The sequence below is a fragment of the Dermacentor silvarum genome, chromosome 10 (assembly GCF_013339745.2).
Source record: "Dermacentor silvarum isolate Dsil-2018 chromosome 10, BIME_Dsil_1.4, whole genome shotgun sequence".
Classification (NCBI taxonomy): Eukaryota; Metazoa; Arthropoda; class Arachnida; order Ixodida; family Ixodidae; genus Dermacentor; species Dermacentor silvarum.
The window spans coordinates 150,015,461-150,042,774 of record NC_051163.1 but is presented as its reverse complement, the minus strand read 5'-3'; the positions used below and the strand labels follow the sequence as shown (position 1 = coordinate 150,042,774).

General features: G+C 47.3%; 1 long non-coding RNA gene across 1 annotated transcript in view; it reads left to right on the top strand.

Annotated features, from left to right (window-relative positions):
• Window positions 1-374: 374 nt before the first annotated feature.
• Window positions 375-27,314, top strand: part of LOC119431068 (uncharacterized) — a 109,441-nt gene continuing 82,501 nt past the window's right edge. Inside the window, exon 1 of the long non-coding RNA XR_007463936.1 lies at window positions 375-560. This is a non-coding gene — a long non-coding RNA (uncharacterized LOC119431068). The remainder of the gene's footprint in view (window positions 561-27,314) is intronic.

Here is a 27,314-nt window from a genome sequence, read left to right as displayed (position 1 = left end):
ATCATAAAAAAAAGTTAGCAGTGCAGTGATACGGAAAAGAATCCTTTGTTGAACAATAATGGAAAGTTGGGCGAGTTGGTATGGTAACATATTTCTAGTTTATAGCATGAAGGGACACAGACAAAAACTAGTGCTCAACTTATCTGCTCCTAGTCTTCGTCTGTGTCCCTTCGTGCTTATAACTCGAAATTCTTTGCTGTATGCACAGAAATGCGACTCTCTTCTCCTCCATAAGCAAACTTGGCACCATTCTAACTTGTATAAATGCTGTTTATTATTTTTTCCCGTTCATTTGTTGCTCATTTTCTTTCATGATTTTTTGCACTAATGTTCGTATTTAATTTTATATGCTTCATGTGTTCGCATTTCACCTAATCCTTTTTGTTGTGCTGCATTCTTGAAGTCCTTTTATGCCAGAAAACATGTAATTCTTAGTTTATTATCCCAGTGTACAATGTAGTGCTACCTATACAAAGTTATTTGACTATTTAGGCATAACATCAAAATTGCATACCAAATCCGACTTTTATTATACCCAGCAGGGGTTTGTATGTATTCAGGTTAGTAATATATGTTTGGAGAGATAGGAACTGGTGTGAGACATCTACTGTATTGGGGTACTTTTGCTATAACAATAATGTGTGTGTTGGGTTATAGCATGCGTGTTTGGCTATCACATATATTGCCTACAGTTGTGGCAATCCTCTTTGTTTGCGAGGTCTAGCACTTTAGTCGAGAGAAGTGTTTTCATTTGCATCTCCTTCCTATGTTGCCTGCGGCTTTGCAGGTTCCTTGCCTTTGGGTTCCCAAGAGCAGTACCGGTCGCTTGTGTGTGCGAATGGCTTGCAGCATTTCTGCGAGCTCTGCCCTTACAAGACCAAGCAAAAGACACACATGATGGCTCACCTGCGCACACACTCAGGGGAACGCCCGTTCAAGTGCCACCTCTGCCCGAAAGTGTTCATTGCGAGTTTCAACCTCAAACAACATGTGCGCAGCCACACAGGAGACCGCCCCTATCCCTGCCACCTGTGCCCGGTAGCATTCACTCAGAGTTCGCACCTGACACGCCATCTGCGCTGCCACACGGGAAAGCGTGCCTTTTCCTGTGTGGACTGTGGTGCATCCTTTTCACAGATACGCCATCTGTCCAGCCACATGTCCTGTCACTCAGGGAAGAAGCCCTAATGGTCAGGGGCTTGCAGTTTTCTTTTTATTTTTTTAGATCATTCAATTTGTTTGTGGCAGTAGGTCACCTCTAAAGTGCATCGAGAGGTTTCTGGGTCTTTCAACTACAAAGTTTCCTGTAGTGTTACCTAGAGGATAGTTGACTCCACTGTCTATGAGGATTTCTTGAAGACTGCCTTCATGTGACTTCACTGCTATGCCAGCTTATCAGAGGTTTGGCTTATCTTGAATGTGGACTGACCGAATATGGGTTCATCACTGTGGAAATAAGCTTCTTGAAATTTCGCATAATATACAAAGCTTTCAAAGAAACCATAAACATTTGATTTCAGGGCACAGTAGTATGTGTCCAGTTATGGTTCTTGTAAATTTCTCAGTACATCAGTGGTGCAGTTTGCATTTAATTTATTTGTGCTTTCTAGCTCCAGTGCTTATGCTTTAATGACTTATGTGCAAACTTAATAATACAACAAGACTACCATGTTGCACACTGGTTTATTACAGATTATACCATATTGGTAACTCTTATATCCTCAAGCTGAAATGCATAGCTCATGCAGAGTTTGTTCTCAAGCTTAAATGTACAGCATTGGACTTATGGTTGAGCATAAGCAAACCCCATAACACTTGTTGACAGTTTTGAACCAAGGCAACGGAGAGCAAATGGCCACTGGTGCTCTTTAGAAGCCATCAGGGATGCATATCTTCCAGAAGCAGTGTGACTATCTCGATCACTTCTGAGGGTATCATGTCTGAAAAGCCTAATGCCACGCCCTCTACAAGTAAAAAATTGTATGCATGTAAAATATTTACGTTCTTGTGCTTTGTACAAACACACATGTACACATGTATCTACACTTGTGCTTTGCGTGCAAACAAAAAAACTCCGTTTGGGTAAGCGCAGTTAAAATATTCCATTAGTGAACCCCGTAACACTGGTTGACATTTGCACCCCAAGGCAACGATGAGTAAGTGGGCACTCTTTAGACGTCGTCAGTGATATTTTGCATTGTCATGTGGTGATATAAGCAAAGCCTATATGTAGTATTGAAATGATGCGATCGGTGTTGCCTCTAGTGAGTATCAGCTGCCGAGATATTCGGACATGTGGGCCAATAAACAAGGTGGCATGCAGGGTTACTGGTGGCAAATGGTTCACGTGAATTAATGACATTGTCACGTTTCTCGCAGATCTACTAGAATATACACAAAGGTTTTTATAAGGTCATGGTATCATGTTACGGTGATCAATCAGACCGTGGCACAACGGCCAGTCACCAGAGCTATTAATACTCTATTGGGCGAGCCTGTGGTGACAAAAACAAATTACACTTAAGGCAGAACAATAGTGACGAGTAAAGGCGTTAAACGCCGAAATCTTATCTGCGGGTCAGGTGCGTCGGCTATTTATATGTGAGTCGGCGAATGTTCCAACGTAATCGCTAGTGCTCACGCACCTTCCAGAAAGTACAACACTGTTCACATCGCGCATACAGTCTGATTACACAAGGTGTGGCAACGCCATGCCCGCCATAAGTAAAACATTGGGTGCAAGCAAAATGTTTTTTTCTTCTGGCTTCTCACTCAGTGGAAGGAACGCAGCAACAGGCGCAGAAGAATGGATGACGTGCATTGCACTGTGGTCATCAGTGTCCCATTTATTCACATGTGCTTTGTACAAATGCAAAATTAAAGTATGAGACCTTAAGCCTACCTTGTTTTGCGCATTTTATAAGTTTTGAAGCAATTGATCCAACACATTGAAAATGGAGTAGGAATCTTTTTTAAAGCATGTGCTGTAGCCAGTGTGCACACAAGAGCACCTGCGAGTGTAATGTTAGTAGTGTACTTATTCAGCAGTAGTGTGTCAATTATGTTTTGGCACAGAGAATTATTCCCCTGCTCTGTGAGGTATATGCATGCAAAGGGAAACTTTTTGTTTGTAGTGCCAGAGCTTGCAGTTGCTTCTTAAGAATTTGAGCAATGTTGTAGTTAATGATCTTGGATGACTTTAGCGTCGTTAATGTTGTTACGAAACTGCGCGCAATGGGACAAAGATGACGTTGACCATTTCGGTGAAGACGACGACGATTTGAAGAGATTGTGTTTCCGCCATCTTGGCAGTGCTACAGCACTGCTGTAGATATTTTGTAAATATATTTTCAGTTATATTGTTTCCCGTGACATTTTCGTGGAAGTGCTGGGTACTACTCAAGACGGAACTCCATAGCGGACGTGTCCTGGCAAGTTCCACCATGTCAACAGGCGGGGATATTGCATCAACCGCAACGCCAGCACCAAAACCAGTTATCTTGATCCAACCCCGCGACCCAGGATCTTTTTGCGGCACCGACAACGTCGACGTTGATGACTGGATCAGGAGTTACGAGCACGTCGCAACCAACTATCGGTGGGACTCGACAGTGACACTAGCTAATGTCGGTTTCAACCTCAGTGGGACAGCGCGCGTCTGGTTTGGCACTCACGAAACGGAGCTGGGACCAGCTGGGATCTATGTAAGTAGAAGCTTCATGACCAATTTGGCAAACCAATTGGCCGCCAGAGCGCCGCTTCGAAGGATCTCTCCTGTCGCGCCCAATCTGCCACTGAGTCGTACGTGTCGTACATCCTCGACGTTATCGCCCTTTGCCGCCGAGTTGATGCCACCATGACCGAGGCAGACAAAGTAAAGTCACGTCCTGAAAGGCATTGCTGATGATGCTTTCAACTTGCTGGTCTTTAAGGACTGCGCGACCGTTGAAGACATTATCAAAGAATGCCGGCGTTTTGAGGCACTGAAGAGTCTCCACATCGCCCAACAATTCATGCGGCTTCCAAACACGGCCGCTACATCGTTCTGCGCGGACGTTCAGCCGCCCAATCAGCAACCAACCACCGATAGCCTTGTCCGCATCGTGAGTTGTGAAATTGAGGCGGCGTCACCACCTTACTATTTCGCACGCCCTTCCGATGACTCCCGACCGACAGTCTCTTTAATCCAAGCCGTCGTGAGGGAAGAGCTGGCTAACGCAGGACTCCAGCCTGTTGCATCCCTGCCTCACCCTTTGGTCAGTTCTGTTGTGCCTTCTTACAGAAATACGACAATGTTGCGCCGCTATCGTGATCCGGCCCAGTGGAGAACCCAGGACGATAAGCCTATATGTTTTCATTGCCACGGCGTTGGACATATTTCCCGTCACTGCCGGTATCGCCAACCTTCCTCCCCTCGCTCATTTTTTGACATTTCCCGCAACGACAATCGACTCCTGCAGTTTCGCGCTCGTAACAACTCGCCGCTCCAAGACGCTCCTGTACCAACCTGCAGCTCCAGCCTTTCACCTTCTCTGCACGATCGTCGTTCCCGGTCCCCTCTGCCAGGCCACTATTCATCGCCGCACCCCTCTGGCCGCTCTTCCCTGGAAAACGGAGCAATGCAGCTCCCGGAGGTGACACTGCATTGGACCCACGACCTGAAAAGCCTCTTTTAACCTTGCCCACGCACGAGATCCAACTTGCCGTAGATGTGGATGACCTACCCGTTATTGGCCTAATCGACACCAATGCACATATTTGTATCATGAACTCTAAACTTCGTGAACGCTTACACAAAGTGCTCACACCTGCAGAGTCCTGCGTTGTGCGTGTCGCTGACGGTGCAACTCCAGCCGTGCTTGGAATGTGCACCGCACGTGTGAGCGTCGCTGGCCGCCACACGTCCATGTTTCATGTTCTTCGCCACTGCCCTCATGACGTAATGCTTGGACTTGATTTCTTGACTTACCACTCCGCTGTAATTGACTGCTCGGCCGGTGTTGTTGAACTTGACTTCCCCGCTTCACTAGACGCTCTAGATGTAGTCCAGAGCCAGCTCTCTTGTGCCGAGTTTGTTCGTTTGCTGCCCCAAGCACTCACCTGTATTGTCGCTGTACCTTGCCCCAGTGTACCGGATGGTGACTATGTGGTTACTCGATCTACCAGTGTCCTTTTGTCGCACAACATTTCCTTTCACCACACTGTTGAGACTGTTGCGACAAACCAGACTTGCTTGCCCCTCTTGAACTTCGGACTCTCTTGAGTTCTTCCCCAAGGCATAGTTTTGGTCACCCTGTCACCATCAGATGAGTGCCAGATTTCATCACTGTCACCTGATCCTACGTCAGCAATTTTGTTCGCCGACCCGCCTACTTCTCCTTCGGTACAGAGCGCTATCACAAAGATGATTGCCCCAGACCTTCTGCCTTCCCAAGTCGACGACCTCCGTCATTTGCTCGTCACATACTCCGACATCTTCGACTTTGACGGCTGTTCCTTAGGTCAAACCTCTCTCGTCAAACATCACATACATACTGGCGATGCGCCTCCGATTCACCGGCGACCTTATCGCGTGTCACCATCTGAGCGCCAAGTTATTCAGCTAGAGGTTGACAAAATGCTCTCAAAACTCATTATTGAGCCGTCCGCGAGTCCATGGGCTTCCCCTGTTGTCTTAGTTATAAATAAAGACAACAGTTGGTGATTTTGCATTGATTATCGGCATCTCAATAAGATCACCAAGAAGGATGTGTATCCTCTTCCACGAATTGATGACGCTCTGGATTGCCTTCACAGCGCGACTTATTTTTCATCCATCGACCTGCACTCTGGCTACTGGCAGATCGCCGTGGACAACAGGGACCGTGAAAAGACAGCATTTGTTACAGCTGACAGCCTATATCAGTTCAAAGTTATGCCATTTGGCTTGTGCAATGACCCGGCCACATTCGAGCTAATGATGGACACGCTGTTGCACAGCTTTAAATGGTCTATCTGCCTGTGCTACCTGGACGACGTGATCGTGTTCTCCCCGACATTTGCCACACACCTCACACGTCTTTCATCCATCCTGTCGGTGTTTCGTGCAGCTGGGCTACAACTTAATTCTTCGAAATGCCACTTCGGTCGCCGCCAAATTACCATCCTCGGGCATCTCGTCGATTCAACTGTCGTCCGTCCCGACCCCGCCAAGGTTCGTGCTGTCATTGAGTTCCCTGTACCAACTTGTGCCAAGGATGTTCGGAGCTTTGTGGGCTTGTGCTCGTATTTCCGACGATTTGTCAGAAACTTTGCACACATAGCCCGTCCACTAGCAGATCTTCTCAGGAAAGACGCTCCATTTTTGTGGATTTCGCTCAAGCCACAGCCTTTTCACACCTTAACACGCTACTCACTACCCCGCTGATTCTTGCCCACATTGATCCCAATGCTCCAACTGAAGTACGCACAGACTCAAGTGGCTATGGCATTGGTGCTGTTTTAGCCCAATGCCAACGTGGTTGTGATCGAGTTATTGCGTACGCCAGCCGGCTTCTTTTCCCTGCCGAGTGCAATTATTACATTACCAGGCGCGAGTGCTCGCTCTCGTTTGGGCAGTTAGCAAATTTCGCCCCTACTTATATGGGCGGCCCTTTACTGTTACCACTGACCACCACGCTGTGTGCTGGCTTTCGAGCCTCAAGGACCCAACTGGGTGTCTAGGTCGCTGGGCTCTACGTCTCCAGGAATTCACGTACACTGTGGTGTACAAATCTGGCCGACTACACCAGGATGCCGACGGCTTGTCTCGGCACCCCGTTGATGCCCCGAAGCTACCACAGAGGATACACCACCTGGCCTTTTCTTGCTCTTCGCTTTCAGCCACATTGGTGACGAGCAACGGCGGGACACGTCTCTAAATGATCTCATCAACGGCCTGCAGTCTGGTTCGTCGGACCGGTCACTTCGCCTGTTTGTCATTGTAAATGGCACATTATATCGTCGTAACATGCACCCCGAGGGACAGGAACTACTACTCGTTGTTCCCGCACACCTTCGGGCGACCGTACTCGAGCAACTGCATGATGTCCCAACAGCCGGCCACCTTGGTGTTTCCAGGACGTATGACCGTGTATGGCGGCGATTTTTCTGTCCCGGTCTCTACCGTTCAATTCAATGTTATGTCACTGCATGCGCGTCGCGCCAACGCCGGAAGAGGCCATCTCTTCCTCCAGCTGGGCTCCTCCAGCCTATTGAGATACCCGCCGAGCCATTTTCTCGTGTTGGCCTCGACCTTCTCGGCCCCTTCCCTCCCTCCACCGCTGGCAATAAATGGATTGCCGTTGCTACGGATTATGCGACCCGTTACGCTATCACAAGACCTCTCCCAACCAGTTGCACTACAGACGTCGCTGACTTCTTGATGCAAGACGTAATTTTACATCACGGTGCTCCTCGTCAGCTTCTCACCGACCGGGGTTGCTACTTCTTATCTAAAGTCATTGAAGACTTACTTCGTTCTTGTGCCACCAAACACAAACTTACGACTGCGTACCACCCCCCAAACGAACGGTCTTACTGAACGTTTGAATCGCACTATCACTGATATGCTCTCTATGTATGTTTCGTCTGATCACCATCACTGGGACACTGCGCTACCTTTTGTCAGCTTTGTGTATAACTCCTCACGCCATGACACCGCCGGCTACTCTCCCTTTTATCTTCTATACTGACGAGAACCAACGCTCCCTTTTGACACACACTTTTCGACCCCTGCCGCACTGCCTGCTGAATACGCGCACGACGCCATTGCTGCAGCAGAAAAGGCACGTCACATTGCCCATCTTCGCCTCTCTGCGTCGCAGTCACGGCAGAAGTTGGTGTACAACGCCCACCACCGGGATGCCCGCTTCAGTGCTGGTGATCTTGTCCTTGTCTGGTCCCCGTCTCGGCGCATTGGCTTTTCCGAAAAACTACTTTGGAGATACTCTGGCCCCTATCGCGTTCTGCGACAATTGACAGATGTCACTTACGGAATAGCCCCGCCCGATCCTACCACGTCTTCTGCTTCCTCAGACGTCGTGCACGTGGCCTGCCTCAAGCCATACCTCGCGCCCACATCCCTGTCTTAGGTGCCGGGTCGGCGCTTTTCCGGCTGGAGGTTAATGTTACGAGACTGCGCGCAATGAGACACAGATGACGTTGACCATTTAGGTGAAGATGACAATTTGAAGAGATTGTGTTTCCGCCATCTTGGCAGTGCTACAGCTCGCTGTAGATGTTTTGTAAATATATTTTCAATTATACCATTTCCCATAACAATATAATGCTGTCGATGTGATGAGGCAGTTTGCACAAGTCATTGCATTTGACAGCTTTCCAACATTTGCACTATACAGGTGGGGTACCCAAACAGGGTTCCACAAACTGCAACCTAAGGTAGCGCGAGCATACGGAACGATTTCGACCCCATTTAATTTTTTCCCATTCACTCCTACGGTTCATCAATTTGGAGTGGAAATGTTGTATTCCATTTTTGATTTAATCAAGCCATTGCACGCCACTTCCGCAGCTTATTATTCTATGAGCAGTGAGTGACGCAGGTGGCAGTGGCGTGCAAGATTCAATGTGCGACTTGCTAGACTACAGTGGCCGCTCTGATCGCTGTTAATTTGTGCCCGCAAGCACATTTTGTAACATTAGCGGGAATTGTCTGAGAAGTTTCGCAAGTTTGAGTCACTTCCGAATTTAGCAACATCTGCCTGGTGGACTGTGCCGACAGCTGATGTACACGCAGGCCACGTCCACGTTTGTGGAGCGCAGGTTCGATACAGGCCAGCTTCCTGCTGCACTGTGTCACTTCCATAATAAAAACTCGCGACAAGTGTTTAGATGCGCGTGAGTGGCACAGCCACAGGCTGGGTGATGTGGCCAATTAGGCTTTGTGATTGGTATATCAAAGATCATTTCACATGGGGTGGACTTGTGGCAGTTGTTTGCAAAAAAATAATAATTATAATAAATAAGTAGGCTCTAGTGTGTTTGTTATGGCGCGCAGTGCCTGGGGCGGTAGCGAGGGAGGATGGAAGAAGCCGTATGGTTGGCATACCTTGCATGGAGGAGCGTTGAAAAAAAAATCTTGTCCATGTGTTATCGTGAATTACTCATTCAGAGAAATGGCCTTTGAGACTAAAGATAACACGTTGAACCGTAAATGATGGAGGCAACACAGAACATGCATCTGCGTGTTGTCTTTGTGTCACTATCCTCTGCCTAGTGTAATTAACTGACCTGAACGCGAAAGTGCTGTGTAGCTCTAAGCAGCGGTGTAGGACGAAAATGTTCCTGGAAAGAATATTTCTGCAGATATTGTCCACGAATGAAATGGCCATGGAGAAAACAATTTGTAGGGAAAATGACCTGGAAAGAAAAATTTACTACTCGAAAAACCCGTTTCGAAATAAGAAGCAGTAAATTAGCAAATTTTTCACAATGTTTATTTTTTATTTATTTTATTTACAAATACCTTACAGGCCTCAGCAGAGGCATTGTGTAAGGGGAGTCAAATACATAAGTTTATACAAATTAAGATAACAATAAATAAACATAACTGCAAGATAGAGGTAAGTACAAAACTAGTGGTCAGATATATTATATTACAAGATATTGCAGCTCGGAAAAAATGATATCGAGTACAAAATGACAGCTGCGCATCATGGAACACAGTAAGCAAAACGCACAAACGTTTATACATACGCAAAAAAATTGTATGGATCACGAGAACAAGCAGATAGCATATGCTGAGTGTTATCAATGAATTGTTTGAGCAGATGTTCGCGAAAGATGTTGTGATTGTGGTGCAGGACGATGCAGTCCGGAATATCGTTCCACAGGCGGATGACGCGCGGGAGTAGCGAGAAGTTAAAAGCTTGTGTTGGTGCCGTAAATATGGGTGTAGTTTTTCTTATTATGTAATCGTTGCGATAAGTAAGAGGGACGTTGTAATTGTGCTAGGGTTGACCGAGTGCACGGGCGTATTTATGAGAGATAGATAAAAGGGCAATGGCTCAGTGGATTTTTCACGGGTGGAGTGAAAATTCGTGCTTCAACTGGGTTACACTGCACTGATAATTGCAATTCCGCGAAATAAAACGACATGCTCTGTTCTGGATAGCTTCTAGCTTGCCTATTATGTATTTTTGACGAGGTAACCAGATGGATGAAGCATACTCTAACTGCGGTCTGGCAGATGTTATATAGGCTTGTTTACGCGCGTGAGGGGTGGTGCTTTGTAGGTTGCAGTGAAAAAACCCTAATGATCTGGAAGCATTAGCAAAAATGGAGGTTATGTGATCAACTCAAGAAACATTTGGTGTGAGGTGGATGCCTAAGTACTTATACCGTGTGGTTCTATCCAATGTATTGTTATAATGTTGTAAGCCTAATGCGAATGAGCTGATTTTTGGGTAAAAGAGATTGTGGTTCATTTGGAAATGTTGAAAGCCATTAGCCATGTTTTACACCAATCATTAATGCCATCTGGGTCACTTTGGAGTAAAGGGTGCTGGTCAGTACTTTTTATTGAACGATAAACAATGCAGTTGTCAGCAAATATGCCTATACAAGATGAGATGTTATTTGGCTGATGTAAATTGCATTGATGTAAATTAATAAGAGTAATGGACCGAGGACGCTTCCTTGCGGCACACCTGATGTGACGTCGGAGGGAGGAGAGTAGTAATTGTTAACAATAGTCAACTGCTGGCGTTTGGAAAGAAAGTCACAGACCCATGACAAGGTTAGCAAATCTAATTTGAGCGCAGAAAGCTTAGATATTAGTCAACAGTGTGCTACACGATCAAATGCTTTAGCAATGTGCAGGAATATGCAGTCGGTTTCTAAGGTAATGTTCATGTTATAATGTAGGTTAGTAGGGAAGTCAAATAATTGCAACTCACGGGAAAAGCCTTTTCTAAATCCATGCTGTTTGGGGAATAAATAATTATTTGATTCCAGATGCTTGTATATATGGGATGCGATAATGTGTTTAAGCATTTTGCAGGAGATGCATGTTAGTGAGAGGGGGGATAATTTTCGCGCGAATGTTTATTGCTACTTTTGAACACCGGTACCACCTTTCCTATTTCCCAGTGAGTGGGGAGCTCACTTGATGATAACCGCTGCCTATAGATATTAACTAAGATGATGCTGGAAACGGAAATATTTTTTAAATTAATTTTGAAATAATTTTGTTGGCACCGGAGGTAGAGGATACTTTAAGGTTATTTATTAGATATGCAATAACAACAAGTGTAATGGTAACTAGCGCCATGTAGCGGTAATCAAAATCAGGTACGTAAGGGATGTTAGAATAGACCCATCCCACCGACCAATCTGCGCATGCGCTGGTTTTCCGGAAGTAGCACTGCCACCATCTTGGTTGTAGTCAACTGGTCACACCACAGCACCACCGCAGTACAGCCACTGTAACCACAGTCCGCGCTCGTTGAGTACTGCGCACGAGCTTGCCAGACATTTCTGCAACTCCACCTCCGAGAAGCATTCGTTAGGTATCTTAATAAGTTACATCGGCTGTTCAATGTAGCATGCGAGGCGAACGTTGAAAAGTGCCTGCTGCTCTTTCATTTCGGTTGTTATCCGCCGATTACTCGTTGAGTATCGTATTTGTTCGAGTTTTGTATGTAGTACATGCTGATGTACGCGGTCGTTTTGCGTTACTATTTTTGCACACGTACATCTTGGTGACTGCAACATTATGTTTGCTAAGCGACGTACATAATAGGATTTGTATACCAGTTTGAGACAGGTTTGAAATGTGGCGCCGAAACTTTTGTGCCCTAATGATACTTACCTACAGGGGTTTCGCGCACGACTTGCAGACTTCGGTAACAGCGATATCTAGAAGTTCTTGGGTAAGCTATAGGCGGCGTTTTTAACATAAAAACGCTGATAGCCAATCATCGCCAAGTCATCGATAGCCAATCAATAGCTAATCGATCAATAATCAATAAATTCCGGAAAATGCTGGGCATAACTTGGTAGTGCTTAGCCTAGCCCAAATGCGTGGCCAATACCTTGCGATAGCCAAGCAATAGCTAATCTATAAAAAATCAATAAATTTGGGAAAATGCTGGGGATGACTTGGGAGTGCTTAGCTTAGCCCAAATACGTGGCCAATACCTTGCGAACGCCAATCAATAGCTAATCGATAATCGACCAATAATGAATAAATTCCGAAAATGCTGGGGATGAATTTGGTAATGCTTAGCCTAGCCCAAATACGTGGTAAATTACCTGGCGATAGTCAATCGATGGGCAATCAATAGCTAATTGAAAATCGATCAATAATCAATAAAATTTTAGAAATGCGGGGAATGACTTGGTAGTCCTTAGCCTAGCCCAAATACGTGGCCAATAGCTTGCGATAGCCAATCAATAGCTAATCGATGATCAACAAATAATCTATAAATTTCAGGAAATCTAAGTGCACGGGTGTTTTCGCATTTTGCCCCCATCTAAATGCGGCCGCTATTCGTACCCGTATTTCTTCTCGCGCTGTGTATTACCAGTACCAACTATTAATCCGTTGGATCCACGTCTCTCGAAGCTTTCGCTCTTTAGAAAACACATAGAATCCGAAGCCTTTGTCCCTTGTGTGGTTGTTGTAGCACCCAGGAACGCAGCAGGTAAATCCTCCCATCACACGATGGCTCTTTACACGAACCATAAAAAGTTCCAAAAAGCGTTCGGAAACAGGACGCACAGGAACTCCGGGCGGCTGGAGCGGCCGGATGACTACAAGTACCAGCATGCACCGCGGCAGCGGTGGCGTCGTGAAACTGGCTGGTGGGATCGGTCTATTGTCTTCTTTAGTGAAAACGCATGTGAAATACAAGTTAAATGCTATCGGACTTTCAGCGATGGAGTATGGGGTGTTCTTGTCATTTATTAAAACATCATTGCTCACACTTTTCTAACGTATTCTGCAGTAGTGCAGAAAGGTCTTCTGAAAAGTATTTATCTTTTGCATCACAAAGAGCAGGATAGTATGATTTCAGGTAGTTTTTATATTTATCCCACGCACATGGCGTACTCTTGCGCTTTGCGGTTATATACAGTGCTTTTGTTTTAAATGCAAAGCATTTCTTGGCGAATATTTCCTACTTTAACAGTATCTATCTATTTATCTATCTAGCCGCCTACGTCTTTGTGCTCTCATCGGCGTTTCGTTAACTTGGTATTTACCAAAATTGGCGTACTATGACAAGAGTATATGACAAACATAAATATGTCATGACATGCGTGTCATGTAGGTCATGAAACAGCCACCTACAAGTCTTGGTGCTCTCATGGTCATTTCGTGAACTTGGCCGGTACCAAAATTGGCATAGTATGACAGGAGTGTATGAGGAACACAAATGATAAGTCATGACATACATGTCCGGACATGCGTGTCATGTAAGCCATGACAATAACCCAGCGAAACAATATTAACACTCAAAAGCCACTGAAATGGGTTCTGACGTGGGTACTAAGTGAAGAAATCACTAAAGGATGATGGTAGAAGTCATAGTCATGACCATGACGGAGCAAAAATTACAATGACATAGTGAAAAAAGATCAACACTCAGAAACCATTTAAATGGGTTCTGACGTGGGTACTAAGTGAAGGAAAAGGCTAAAGGTCAATGGTTGAAGTCATAGTCATAAGCATGGCTAAGGCTTTCGCCTTAAGGTCTCCTAGGCTTTGCTAAAAGAACTCCTAAGGAGTCATGATGTGAATGCTATGACATTCATGCCATGTAGGTCATGAAAAAGCCGCCTACGTCTTGGTGCTCTTGTAGGACGGCTGTGACGACCAGCGTGGCTGGCTTCTAGAACAACACTGCGCGTGCAGAGCTTTCGCCCCGAGCACGCACTGCGCTTCTTTATTTTTCACTTCGACAGCCGGCACCAAGGCACCGGCTGAGAGCGCCGACCATCGACGAGGTACTATTTCACGTCCTGCCACTTAATCTCCAGCTCCGCTTCGGCGTTCCATCGCCTGGCCCGCGCCCCTACGACGAGCTGCGGCAGTCTGTCGTAGACTTCTACGGCTCTGCCTACCATCCTTTTCCAGAGGTTGAACGCACAGTGCGCGACTCTGTGCCAACGCCCTCTCAGCCAGCAGCAGACGCTGTGATGTTATTGGGTGCAGGATCACTCCAGAAAGAGATAGAAGCAGCACGCGGAAACACAAACACACATCAGACGTATATTGGACACACGTAATACATTAAAACAGCACATATACAACAGTTCCCCAAAATATGTTCTAGAAGATATACAGCTAATATAGATTAGTCAAAAGGTAGTCGGCCTACAGTTCATATAGAAGTAGTTGCCGCCATGTCGGAGACGTCGGGGAACCGGTCTCGGACAGCAGTGTCGGACAGCTGGTTGGACAGCAGGGTCTAACTACAGGGTCAGATCGCCTCGTGGAGCTCAGGTGGCTCTGCGCCACAGTCGATGTACCGGAGCCTCCGCGTGCCCGGTTACCCGATGGCGGGGTTTATGTTCCGGAGAACACTGCGGCAGCCCACCAGGTCACGTCCACAGCTGGCGAGGTAGCCCCGTGGCCGCCCACCCGAACGCTCGATCAGCCAGGCTCAGGACCGCCAGCCCTCCTGGACCAGTTGCCCAGCGGAAGAACTAGACGAGGTAACCCTGTGACCGCTCACCCGAACACTCGAACAGCCAGGCTCAGGACCGCCAGCCCAGCGGAAGACCTTGACGAGGTGGCCTCTCAGCTGGTGCTAGCTTTGATTGGGGTGCAGACGTAGTGACGCGGGTGGCGATAGCTCCTATGGGCCGGACGCCCAGCGAGGAAGCCCTGTGCCGTCGAACGCCGAACCTCACGCACTGCTCACGCCACGGCCACGCTCTCTCGAGCCACGCTTTTTGAGGCGCCACTGTCGATGTTCACCAATCGGTGTCGATGATGATGATGACGACCTTAACGTACATACCCACTCATGGGTATTGGCCAAGAGTCGTCGTCCTCTTCGCCACCGCACGGCACACTGTCTTCATATGTTTGTGTTTGCCACTCCCGCGTGCAATATATTATGACAGACGCGTCTCCTTCAATGCCCGTTAACCACCATCAGGCAAGCCTTCCTCCCTCGTCTTGCCCCGATACCGTCTCGGCGACAACCCAATGCGCTACCGCACAGTCCCCGGCCTCCGGCTCTCTCCAGGGGTCTCTTAAGTGCGAGTATGCGCACGATGTCCTCGACATGACCATGATAGCGGCCACGTCATCGCCTTGCTTCCCAGCACCGAAGACACGCGACAATGGTGCCATCGCTGACCCTACACCGGCTCATGGGCCGCACGCCCTTGGGTCTAGCGCCAACGACGTCGCTCCTGTCCTTCAGCCTTCTACCAAACATTCACCAGATTTGTTCATGCTGCCGTATGAGCGAGCCTCTGAGTCAGCGCACGAGCCTTGCCCCGTGCCGACTCCGCTGCCTCCGACCGTGTCCGCTGTCGCTACACCGCGGCACCTACCAGCCAGCGAGAGCGACGCAGCAGCAGTGACCTTCTTCCCTGCCCTGCGCTCCTCGTCCTCTCCTTCGGTCAACTTGCCGCTGGGCATTTCTAGCGACTACTCTGACAAGTCGGAGGTTGCAGGCTGTGCACAATCGGCGCGCGACGAGGATGCGTCAGATGGACTGCCACCACCATCTCGCGACGCAAGTCTCGATGGTGTCTAGCACCCACCACCTGATCCTCTCCTTCACGTCTTGGCCACGTTGGCGCTTGCCAAGCAACATGACCAGGCAGCTGCTGCCCCGGCTCTACCAGATCTTCGTCAGCCTACGAGGGTGCCGTCATTGAGCGTTGCCCAACAACGACGTCCTCATCGTCTGGAGCGCCACTCGACTCCAATGCCGTTGACCGCGGCAACACCCAGGCTCCGGCAGGCACGTGCCGGACTCTGTTCACATGACTCGGACGGTGTCGTGCGCGGAGGCTTGCACCTTGCGACATCTACCGCGGGTCGGGCAAGACCGGACAAGCGGGTCCACAAGCTGCATCCACCACAGCTCACGCATCTGCGAGCACATGACGATCGAGCTTGCAGCCGGTCGTGCCAACCTATGACAGCGCCCGGTCCCCGTTCGTTTCGCCAGTGTGCCGTGCGTCCGCACCGCCACTCGCAGCCTCGTCCACCGGAGGGACTTCGCTAGTCCCCTTCACCTCCAACGGACTCGCTACTTAGACTGACCCCGGACTCTTTTGACGCTTGCTCCTGGCACTTAATTTATCGCCGTTTCGTCTGGGCGGGGGGCCCTGTAGCGCCCACCAACGCCGCAGCGCGGAACGCTTTGGTTGGCGCTCTCAGCCGGTGCCTTGGCGCCGGCTGTTGAAGTGAAAAATAAAGAAGTGCAGCGCGTGCTCGGGGCGCAAGCTCGGCACGCGCAGTGTCGTTCCAAAAGCCAGCCACGCTGGTCGTCGCAGCCGCTGCTCCGCTAGCCGCCTTCGCCTTCTGATCAGGGACGACGGCACGGCTCGTACAGCCGCCGTCACGTCCCTCCTACACTCTCATGGTCGTTTCGTTAACTTGGTTGGCTCCCTGCACACTGCTTCGCATAACATCAATTCGCACAGGGCGTGAGATCTGGCGGCCTTTTTGTTCGCATACGCTGATGCTTTGTTGTAAACTAAAGGTTAGTTTTATTATTAGATATGGTGATAAGTGGGACTTGCTTGGATATTAATTCTGTGAGCTTAGCTTTAAAAAGAACCCAGTTACTCTCTACTGACCGGTGGTGAAAGAAGGGTTTCAGGATGTTATCAGAAAACACTTGAAATTTGGCATTGATTCGATTGTGATCGGCTCTGTTATACTCGCGAATCTGTTTTCTTTTGACACCAGTGAACAGAAGCGGAATGTTCATTGTCTTTTAAAGCAAATTACGATCGGTCTGTCAATCTAAGTAAGTTATGTTACTGATTGTATCAGGGGATGTAAAAATAAGATTGTGGAAGGATGTGGGGTTTATGATTTCCCAGATTCTTTATTACTCGTAGGTCGAACGCAGACCAAATCACTGAACGCTGCTGGCCCGCTCGTTCCTTGCTCGTGCGCTGGCATGAGTGCGCGGCGCACAGGGCTGTGTCATTGGGTACTACTTCATTATCGTCAATTAAACGCCGATGGCTCATCATAGGGCCTATCTAGCGAGAGAGCTGGGGTTCGAAGGAGCGATCTCTAGGAGGGAGTGCAGTTTTTGCATTGGCGAAGTGAACGCGCTTGGTCTTCAGAAGTGGTTTGTCGTCGGGTCGGTATGACGTCGGCGTCGAGGAAGGCAGGCTTGATGCGACAATCGAAATGCTGTCTTCGCGTCCATTCAACAGCAGGAGTAAGTACTTGGGGCAGCGTGTGATGACCTTGAAAGCTGCGTCATAAGGTGGCTGTAGTGGTGCACACAGTAAGACGTGTGTGCAGTCACGGAGAGCACGGCTCACGAAGGTTTGTCGTGAATAATGTTGGCAGTGGATGGGAGAGAAATCTCCCATGGCAGCTGTGAGGCAACTGGGATAATCGCCAATGTCGAGCGTTGGTATTGGTGACGGGTCGAAAAATTGCCCTGGTAGCCGCAATGTAGTCCCGAACTCGTAGTTCTGCTGAGAAGCAGAAGGTGTCCATCCGTATCACACTGCATATGGAGAGGAGCACAAGTGCTAGACACTCCATCCATGGTACCAGTGTGTGCGATGCTGTGACCGAGACTTTTAGCTTTCGGTGAAGGCGCTCCACCATATCGTTGTATATGGGGTGGTAGCCCGTCGTCTTGATGTGGCTAACACCAAGTAGTCCGGACAGCCTCAGGAACAGCGCAGAGTCGAATTGACGACCTGGATATGTTCTAATGGTCGTGGGAACTCCGTAGATGCTAATTCATACAGAGATAAGAGCTCGGGCGGTTGTCTCTTCGGTTATGTCGCTGAGTGACAATGCCTGAGGCGATCGCGTGGACCGGTCGATGCATGTTAAGATACAGCGGTTGTCCTTGCATATGTACACATGGCTGTACACACGCACGCGTCAGGAGGCCTGAAGGTACCCAGCGGACTGACGGTGAACTTTCGTTTGCTGGTGCTAGAGACAAGCCTGCGTTCAGCGTCAGACATAGATATTCATGCGTGGCCACAGGTATCTTGTAGTAACAAGGTGTTGAGTTGCATGAATACCAGGGTGTGACAAGGAATGCATGGCATTGAAGATGGTGTGGCAGAAGGTAGAGGCAAGGACAACCTGAAGATAGATCGCAAACCAAGGAAATATTGCAGCCTGGAAATTGCACGTCTTGAAGTTGGAGGGAATTATCCTTCAGTCATAAGTCCGGTAGTTCACTGTCCTCTCGGAGTGCTGCAGCCATAGCTGCAAAATTCACAGGGGGCATTCCTAGACAGTTGCGTTGACTTAAATAAGGGATGGTGCCATCAGTGAGTGGGTTGTATGTGCAGCTGATGTGCTGAATGTCACTCGTGAATTCGGATGTGTAGGCAAGTTGGCGAATCGCACAGGGAGTGTGGGCAGAGTTGGTAGAGGTCGCAGCGTACGTGAGTGGTTTGTGGTTGGTGAGGAGGTAAAATTTCCTACTTTTGTGGAAGTGGCGGAAATGTCTCGCGGCCAAGTAGGCCGCCAGCAGTTCACGATCGAAAGTGCTGTACCTACGCTCGGCCTGCGAGAGCTTTCGTGAGAAGAACGCGATCAGCTGCCGCGCTTCGTACACCAACTGCTGCAGCACTCCTCCGACAGCGACGTCAGAGGCGTCCACCGGGAGTGATGTCAGGGCGTCGCACTTGGGATGTCCAAAGAGAGTCGCGTTGGCGAGAGCTTCCTTGATGAAGCTTAAAGCTGTCTCGGCATCGTCTGTGCGGGAGATGGGAGCGTTTGCTCTTGTTTGGCCGGACAAGTGTGCGTGGAGCGGTTGCAAGGTAATAGCGAAGCGAGGGATGAACCGCCGGTAATAATTGGCAAACCCAAGGAATTGTCATAGTTGCTTTGTGGTCGATGGTCGTGCAAACTGCACTATGGCTTACACACGAGCGGCAGGAGGAGATATCCTGCAGGCACCGAAGCAATGGCCATGGAAGTATAGAGCACCGACACCATATTCGCTCTTCAGGCCGTTCACGACCAACCCATACTTTCATAGTCGTTTAAACACATGGCGCAGGTGAAGTGCGTGTTTGTCTGCTGAAGCGCTGAAGACAAGGATGTTGTCGATGTATGTGAAACAGCTCAAACTACGGAGAACCTGATCAACAATTCGTTGAAACGTTTATGCGGCGTTTCGTAGACCAAATGGCATCCGGAGGTACTCAAACATGCCAAAAGGTGTTGCATTAGAACCCCGCTGTTACGTTCCCGGGTGCTGCATTTTCCCGTCTGTCACGTCATTTTTGGCCAGTCCCGGCACAGCTCCCATAGAACCCAATGCATTGGTAACCCTGCTGTTACGTCGCAACTGTGGGACCGTTCCCGTATCATACGTTGCAAACTGCCACCGCGCGCCGGCTGGAGTGGCCATTTTTACTTTTCATGTCACTTGGCTTGGTTGCTTGACGATCGCATTGGCCGCCCAATGTGCCGGGGGCGACACTTATGACGTATTTTCGGTTTCCGCCAGTAAAAGTATGGCCCTTGAGATCTGTATTTGCTATCTAAAGATGGTGTCTATGACGTGTTATGGCCCTGACATTGGTTTTGGCTCGTAGATATTCCATGTAAAGTCCAAGGGCGATAACGCAGTCGTCGCACGCCGTATGCTGTATGTGCTAGTGAAAGCTTGCGAGGGGAGCCGACGACTGCGTCTAAATGTCGCGAAAGAAAAGCATGAAGAAAGCGTGCCTTCTTCCGTTGCACTCGAGGCACCAGCGAGGAGAGAGGGATAGCGGGCAGCGTTGTGCTCTGGTTAGTGTGTACTAGTTCTGGCATCAACTACGTACTCTCCGGCGGCGTGTGGTTGCACGGGCCATATCTTGAAAGCGATCTACGTTGAGGGCAGAGTCTACGCAGTGTAGTTGCATCAGCGGCTTGTAGCTTTGTGCGTGCTGTGTGTTCTCGGCGCTCAGTTTGCATTGAAGCGATAGACAACAGCATGAAGGTCACTTCGCTCGCCTCTGCAGCTGTGCTTCAATTCCTCACGCCAGCGTTTGACAGCGCGTGTCCGCGCTCATTGAATGTGATGTGTTCATGTTTGCCTTTGCGCACTGACACCATGCGTGTCAATATAGCTAATAATCATATGTTCACAAGTTTATACGGACGATAAGATTGCTATTCTTACTTTGTATAGCTGTCTCCTAATTTGCTATCGCAATCGATACTTGGGCTGTCGGGCAAAACTACGACTTTTTTTCACACGTAAGAATTAAAATAATATTGTGTGCATTTCAACACTACTCCCATTTCTCAATTTCTCCTGGTTCCCGGCTCTTACGTTTTTTGGTTTTTTTTTACGGTCCAGTGAAAAACGTATCAGCGGGGTTCTACTGTATTTATTATTATGACTGTCTTTGGTACGTCAGAAGGCTCCACAGGGATTTGTTTGTATGCTTTGACCAGGTCTATCTTGCTGAATATTGTGCACCCGAGCAGCAACGTGGTAACGTCCTGATTATGTGGGATGGGGTACCACTCCGATACTGTCACTGTGCGGTAGTCGCCGCACAGTTACCAGAGGGCTTGGGGACCATGTGTAGTGGTGATGCCCATGGACTATATGAAGGGCGGACATAGCCAAACTCGAGCATGTGCTCGATTCCTTGCTGCACAATCTTGTAACAGTCAGGAGCAAGACGACGAGGATGTGCAAAAACTGGTGCTCCCTCAGTTGCAATGTGATGGGTGACGTCGTGGCACACCGGGTCTACAAGAGAAGGTGCATGGAACATATTTGAAAACTCTTTGAGAAGTGAAAACCACGGTGGGGAGACTTTGGCATGTGCTTGTACAAAACGCAGGGCTGGTCCTTGTTCGAACTCTGACTCAAGCGTGCGGCTTGCGGAGCTGCGTGCTTAGGCGCCACTTAGTTATTGTCAATTAAACGCCGATGGCTCGCCATAAGATCTAGCATATTCGTACCACAGGTAGGTTGGACAACTACATGAAACAGGTTGAAGTCTAAAGTGAAGTTAATGAAGCTTGTTGAGACAGTACAAGAGGATGACAGCTGTGCCCAGTCGATGTGTGGAAAATTGAAATCGCCGAGTAGATAAGTGATATCAGCCTCAAAAGAGCTCAAATCCTCTTACAATACTTTCAAGCAGTTTATCCGAAAATGAGTGATTGGCGTTTGGTGCGCAGTTTCATAATAGTTGCCTAATAATAGTTTGGTGGAAGTTGTAATGCAAGCTGCCCAGGTGATTTCAAGATCGGAATCCGTATCAATAGCAAATGATGTGAGTGATTTTTAATGCCTTACAGTACGCTTCCTTCTCTCCTATGAATGCGATCATGCCTGTATATATTAAATGAGTTGCAGCCGTAAATAACTTCGCAGTCGCGGATATCGTGGTGTAGGCATGCTTCAGTGAAAACGATATCAAAATCACTGTCTTTGAGAAAAGACGAGGCATGAGCGCATTTGGATGATATGCTTCGTATATTAGTGAATGATATTGATAAAAGGGAAGATATGATGACCGGTTTGGGTTGTTAGCGGATGCGCGAGCCCTTGCTGCGCTGCATATGAGCTAACGATCTAACTGAACAACAGTATCAGTAGTGACATTCAAGATATAGGTTATTGAGTCCATGTGCAGTTTGTCAACTGACAGCCTGTACTTCTTTTCCTCCAGCTTAGCGAATTTTATCAGTTGTGCCCTCGCTTTCCATGTTGCAAGTGAAAATCTTCATGGATTGCAAAGTTTTTTTTTTCTTTTTTAAGTTTGGGCCTTCATGAGATGATAATATCTTTGTCCTTTGAGATAGGTCAACTTTGCAATTATTGGCCTTCACTTCTCAGAGCTATATTTCCCCAATCGGTGAAGGCGCTCGAATTCATGGCTAGTAGTGGTCATTTCCAACTTTTTCTGAACAAAATGTAACTTTTTGCTCGGGCGTTGCCTAATGTGCATCAGACTGATTTTCTAACCCAAAAATAGAAGATTTGAGCGCCACATCTTATTTTCCGCATCGTCGCTCATTGGTGCAATGGCTGTCAGCTGATCTGAGACGCACACGGCTGCGTAATTTTTTTTCACCTGTGCTGTGCTACGTGAGGTGATAATTGCTTTCAAAACAGCAGTGTTAGCACTAAGTATGCGAACTTCTTTTTCACATGCTTTCTTCTTTTCTTTGGTGCCTTTTATCTTGTTTTCTTCTTTAGTGGTTATAGAAAAAACTTGTGCCATGAAGCGAAGAACTTGGTGGTGGCATAATTGGCGAGAGACTCCTCGTGGTAGCTTAGTGGCTACAGCATTGGGCTGCTGAAGTAGAGGTCGTGGGTTTAATCTCTGCCCCGGTGTCCGAATTCTGATGAAGGAGGAATGTAAAAATGTTTGTGTACTTAGATTTATGTGCAAGTTAAAAGTCTCCAGGTGTTGAAAATTAATTTGGAGTCCTCCACTATGGCGTGCCTCGTAATTAGATTGTGGTTTTGGTTCCTAAATCCTTGGAACGTCTCCAGGGAAGACGTTCCCACTCTGTCTTGGGCTATTTTCTGGGTTGCCTTCGTTTCTTCAGACCAAAAATTGTGAATTGCTTTTGACCCTGTTGGAGCATAGCTGGTGAACTGCAGATTGGAATTTGTCTGATGTACATTTTTGTGCTTACTTTCTGCAATGTGCCATCTTGTGCTTGCTGCTAGTGTTCCAGATGAAATTGTCTTTCGTATGCCAACACCTTTCATGAGGATTTGCTGAATTGTATTAGTGTCACATGATATGTTACTACACCGATGTCATCTGACCTTAGGGACAAACCTTTGCTGAAACGTCACTCTAATTTTTTTTAATATGGCTTACCAAATCAATAGGTGCGTGTTATACACTGCTGTGACTTACGTATTTTTGCGGAAAAACTGCTGTTATGAGGGGGGTGCGACCTATAAAAAGGTGCGACTTTTAGGCTGGGTAAAACGGTAACATACGAAGTTAGCAATGAAACTAGAAACACGTTTGAGACCTGGGGGCCTATTCTGTGAGTGTCTACCTCTCGCATATGTCAGTTTCATCTGCTGCTGGAATGCTGATTGGCTCTTCAGGCCATTCACGACCAGCCCGTACTTTTGTAGTCGTTTGAACACGTGGCGCAGGTGAAGTGCGTGTTTGTCTGCTGAAGCGCTGAAGACGAGGATGTCGTCGATGTATGTGAAACAGCAGCTCAAACCATGGAGAACCTGATCGAAAATTCGTTGAAACGTTCGTGCGGCGTTTTGCAGACCAAATGGCATCCGGAGGTACTAAAACATGCCAAAAGGTGTTATGGCTGTCTTTGGTACATCGGAAGGCTTGACTAGGTCTATCTTGCTGAATATTGTGAACCGTACAATAACATGGTAAAGTCCTGAATTTGTGAGGATGTGTGCACACTTGCTACGTATGAGCTATCGATCTAACTTCATGACAGTATCAGTAGCGACATTGAAGATATAGGTTTTTGAGTCCGTGCGCAGTTTGCCAACTTACAGCGTGTGCTTCTTTTTCTGCAGCTTAGCGAGTTTTATCAGTTGTGCCCTCGCTTGTGCCCTCAGTTGTGGCCACTTTGCAAGTGAAAATCTTCACAGATTGCAAGGTTTATTTTTTTAAGTTGGAGATGATCGCTTAAGATCGCTAGTAGTGGTCAATTCCAACTTTTTCTGAGCAAAAGTTAATTATTTTTTGCTCGTACATTGCCCAATCTTCATTGGACTCATCTTCTAACCCAAAAATAGAAGATTTGAGCACCGCATCTTATTTTCCGCATTGTCGCTCATTGATGCAGTGGCTGTCAGCTGATCTGAGACGCACATGGCTGCGTAATTTTTTTTCACTTCTGCTGTGCTACGTGATGCAATAATTGCTTTCATGACCGCCGTGTTAGCACTAAATATGCAAACTTCGTTTTCACATGCTTTCTGCTTTTCTTTGGTGCCTTTTCTCTTGTTTTCTTTTTTAGTGTTTATAGAAAAAACTTGTGCCATGAAGCAAAGAAATTGGTGGTGGCATAATTGGCGAAAGACTCCTTGTGGTAGCTTAGTGGCTACGGCATTCGGCTCCTGAAGTAGAGGTCGTGGGTTTAATCTCTGCCCCGGTGGCCGCATTCTGATGAAGTTGGAATGTAAAAATGTGTGTGTACTTAGATTTATGTGCAAGTTAAAAGGCCCCAGGTGTTCAAAATTAATTTGGAGTCCTTCACTATGGCGTGCCTCGTAGTTAGATTGTGGTTTTGGCTCATAAATCCTCTGAACCAGGGAATAAATCCAGGGAAGCACCAACTCTCTTGGGCTATTTTCTATGTCGCGTTCGTTTCTTCAAACCAAAAATTGTGGATTGCTTTCGACCCTGTTGGAGCACAGCTGGTGAACTGCAGATTGGAATTTGTCTGATGTACATTTTTGTGGTTGCTTTCTGCAATGTGCCATGCTGTGCTTGCTGCTGATGTTCCATAGGAAATTATCTTTCGTATGCCAACACCTTTCATGAGGATTTGCTGAATTGTATTAGTGTCACATGATATGTTACTACACCGATGTCATCTGACCTTAGGGACAAACCTTTGCTACTTTACATGCACGGCCATTTCCTATGGCGCCATTTGATTAGTGGGAATTTCATCCAAGGGCATCTTTTCCGGAACCCCTGCAAGCAGACTGGTCTTCAGTTGAAGGACAGTTTCAGTGTCTACTGCCATTCAACTTAATGGCAGTAAAAATGCCTGTGTATCAGCATTTTGTTGGAAAGAGGGAGAGGGGAATAGCTTCGTGGCACTATTGGAAAGCTGGTGGGGTTCCCCAAGGCCAGAAAATTTTAGAGCCCCTGGACTATACAGTCTAACACACGTGCAGTGAAATTTCAGCAAGAATATTTGGAAGTTGTTCTAACTCTATAGTTTGACACTCACTAAGAATAACTTATATGCTACATGAAAGAGTTTTTCTTTATTTATTTCAGGATCAGCACCTCACTTGCTGCTCATAAAGCTGCAGAAGTGTTTTTAAATCAGTTCTGCTTGCGTCGCTGAGACGGTTGAGTATGTATTAAAAGACGTTTGTGGTAGACCAGGGCCTGTTATCGCAAATATTTTACTTGGGGCATTCCCGTTGCTGGCATTTGGGCACCCACTAATCACAGTAGCGATCAGTATCGTAATTAGACGATTGCCTAGGGGATGGCAGTTTGACAACCTTTAAAAGCAGTTTTCCGAATATGGGCGAATATTTAGCTGCTATATGTTGATTGTTATGTCAATGATTGTACAGGACCACATTCATGAAGAATGTATAGGTGTGTCTTCTAGGAGCAAGTCTGTTGTATTGACATCTGTTTTCATTTTTCTTAAACAAGAGAAAAGGAAACTTGCAGCAGCTCCAGGAAAAGGTTGACTGTGCTTTTTCTGCCGCCTAAAATTTCCTCTGGTGTTAAGGTTTTGGCGTGTCTAATGTGCTGCCAACTGGACTCTTCTTGCAGGTGCAGCCAGTGTTTGTGCAGCTCAGAAACTCTATATGTAAAACTTGGCGACTTCAGAGAATGCAAGTGTCTGCCCATCAAGCCTTCATGCACAGCTTTAGTGAAAATGACAGCCGGGGCCACAGCCGAAGCGAAAGCCAGGGTTGCAACAGCTTGCAGTGACGTCCTGCCTGACATTATGCCACTCATATTCCCGCTGCCGTCTCTAGACCAGTAGTAGAGTGTACTAAATTGGGGGAGTGGGTCAACGGACGCCTTGGCAAGTGCCAAGGGTGAAGCAAAAAACGTGGAAATTGTGGAGGCATTGCCATCACCTTATTCTGAAGCTCTGGCCAATAAACATTGGCTCCGGGTGTTTCGGCAGCGCTTATTGGCTGATGCAAGCTCACAGGCTGAGTAGCTGTCGTCTGCTTGATGCACCGTCGTTGTTGCATCGTTTGCATTCTTTCCACCGCTGTTTTCTTTTTTTTTTTTATTTTATTTACAAAAGATCGGTGCAGAGTAACACCAGTGTTACCGCCACTGAGTATCCGCCTGTAGAAGCTCCATGCAGCTGCGGTAGGGTCCCGGCACGCAAGGCCGCTCATTTGGGAGAAAGCGGTAGTGGGGCCACCAACTTTTCAAAAAAGAAAGCCTCAGCAGGGAGCCTTCGTTGGACCGACTCCACCAATCTGGTACACTCTACCAGCAGTCTCCACAGTTACAGCCATGGTCACTGCCACAGTTCCCTCTTTCAGTGTTGGCAACATTGTAGCAGTTGGAATATGTGTGCCCCTTGCCGTGCCACTTGTGCCCGAACACGCTTGCTCATAGTTCCAACCTCAAGCAGCAAGTTTGCAGTTGTACGGGAGAGTGGCCATATCCCTGCGCCCACTGCGCTGCATCCTTTTCACAGAAGGAATGCCTCTTATACCACATGCCTTGTCACAGATGGGAAAAAAGAGCTCATTGTTAAGGGTGCACAGTTTCTTATAGAAAAACTGATTGATTGATTTATGTGGTGTTCATACTGCATCGAAAGGGTTCTGGCCCTTGCATGCACAGGGCTTCACAGAATATTGCTTAAAAGGGAAATATGACCCCACGATCCGTTATACACTACTTTGACTTTGTAGCTATGCTGAGAACTTTAAGGTTAATCTTATTTTGAATGCAGCTTGGCCTAAACTCTGGCCGCTCTGGTGTGAATAAACTTTTCTTGGAACTAATCTTCATAGCAAGTTTAATTTCTTCTGAAATACACCTTGTATTTCAATTTACTCTATCATAATACAACCTGTGATCAATAAGTATGGTGAATGGTTGAGTTCATGATGTGTTAGAAAAGCAGTACCTGTATGCACAAATACTGCCCTTATAAATATTGTCCTTTAATATCACCGCCTCCCATGTTTGTTCACTCTTTTGAATGCGTGTAGACGTCTTGCATACCTTCTGAGAAAATAGCTTGTAGGATACGATTAAGTTCGGCGTTCACATTGCATTGGCCGTTGCACGCCTTTCATTCTGTCCCTACCATAACGGAAGGTCTTGGAGCACTCGTAGTACATGCGCTTTTTGATTAAGCACTGTTTCCATACACCCAGGGCAGAATGTCAAGACATTTCCTTGGCTTTCTCTCAAGTTTGTACATTGCTCCATTT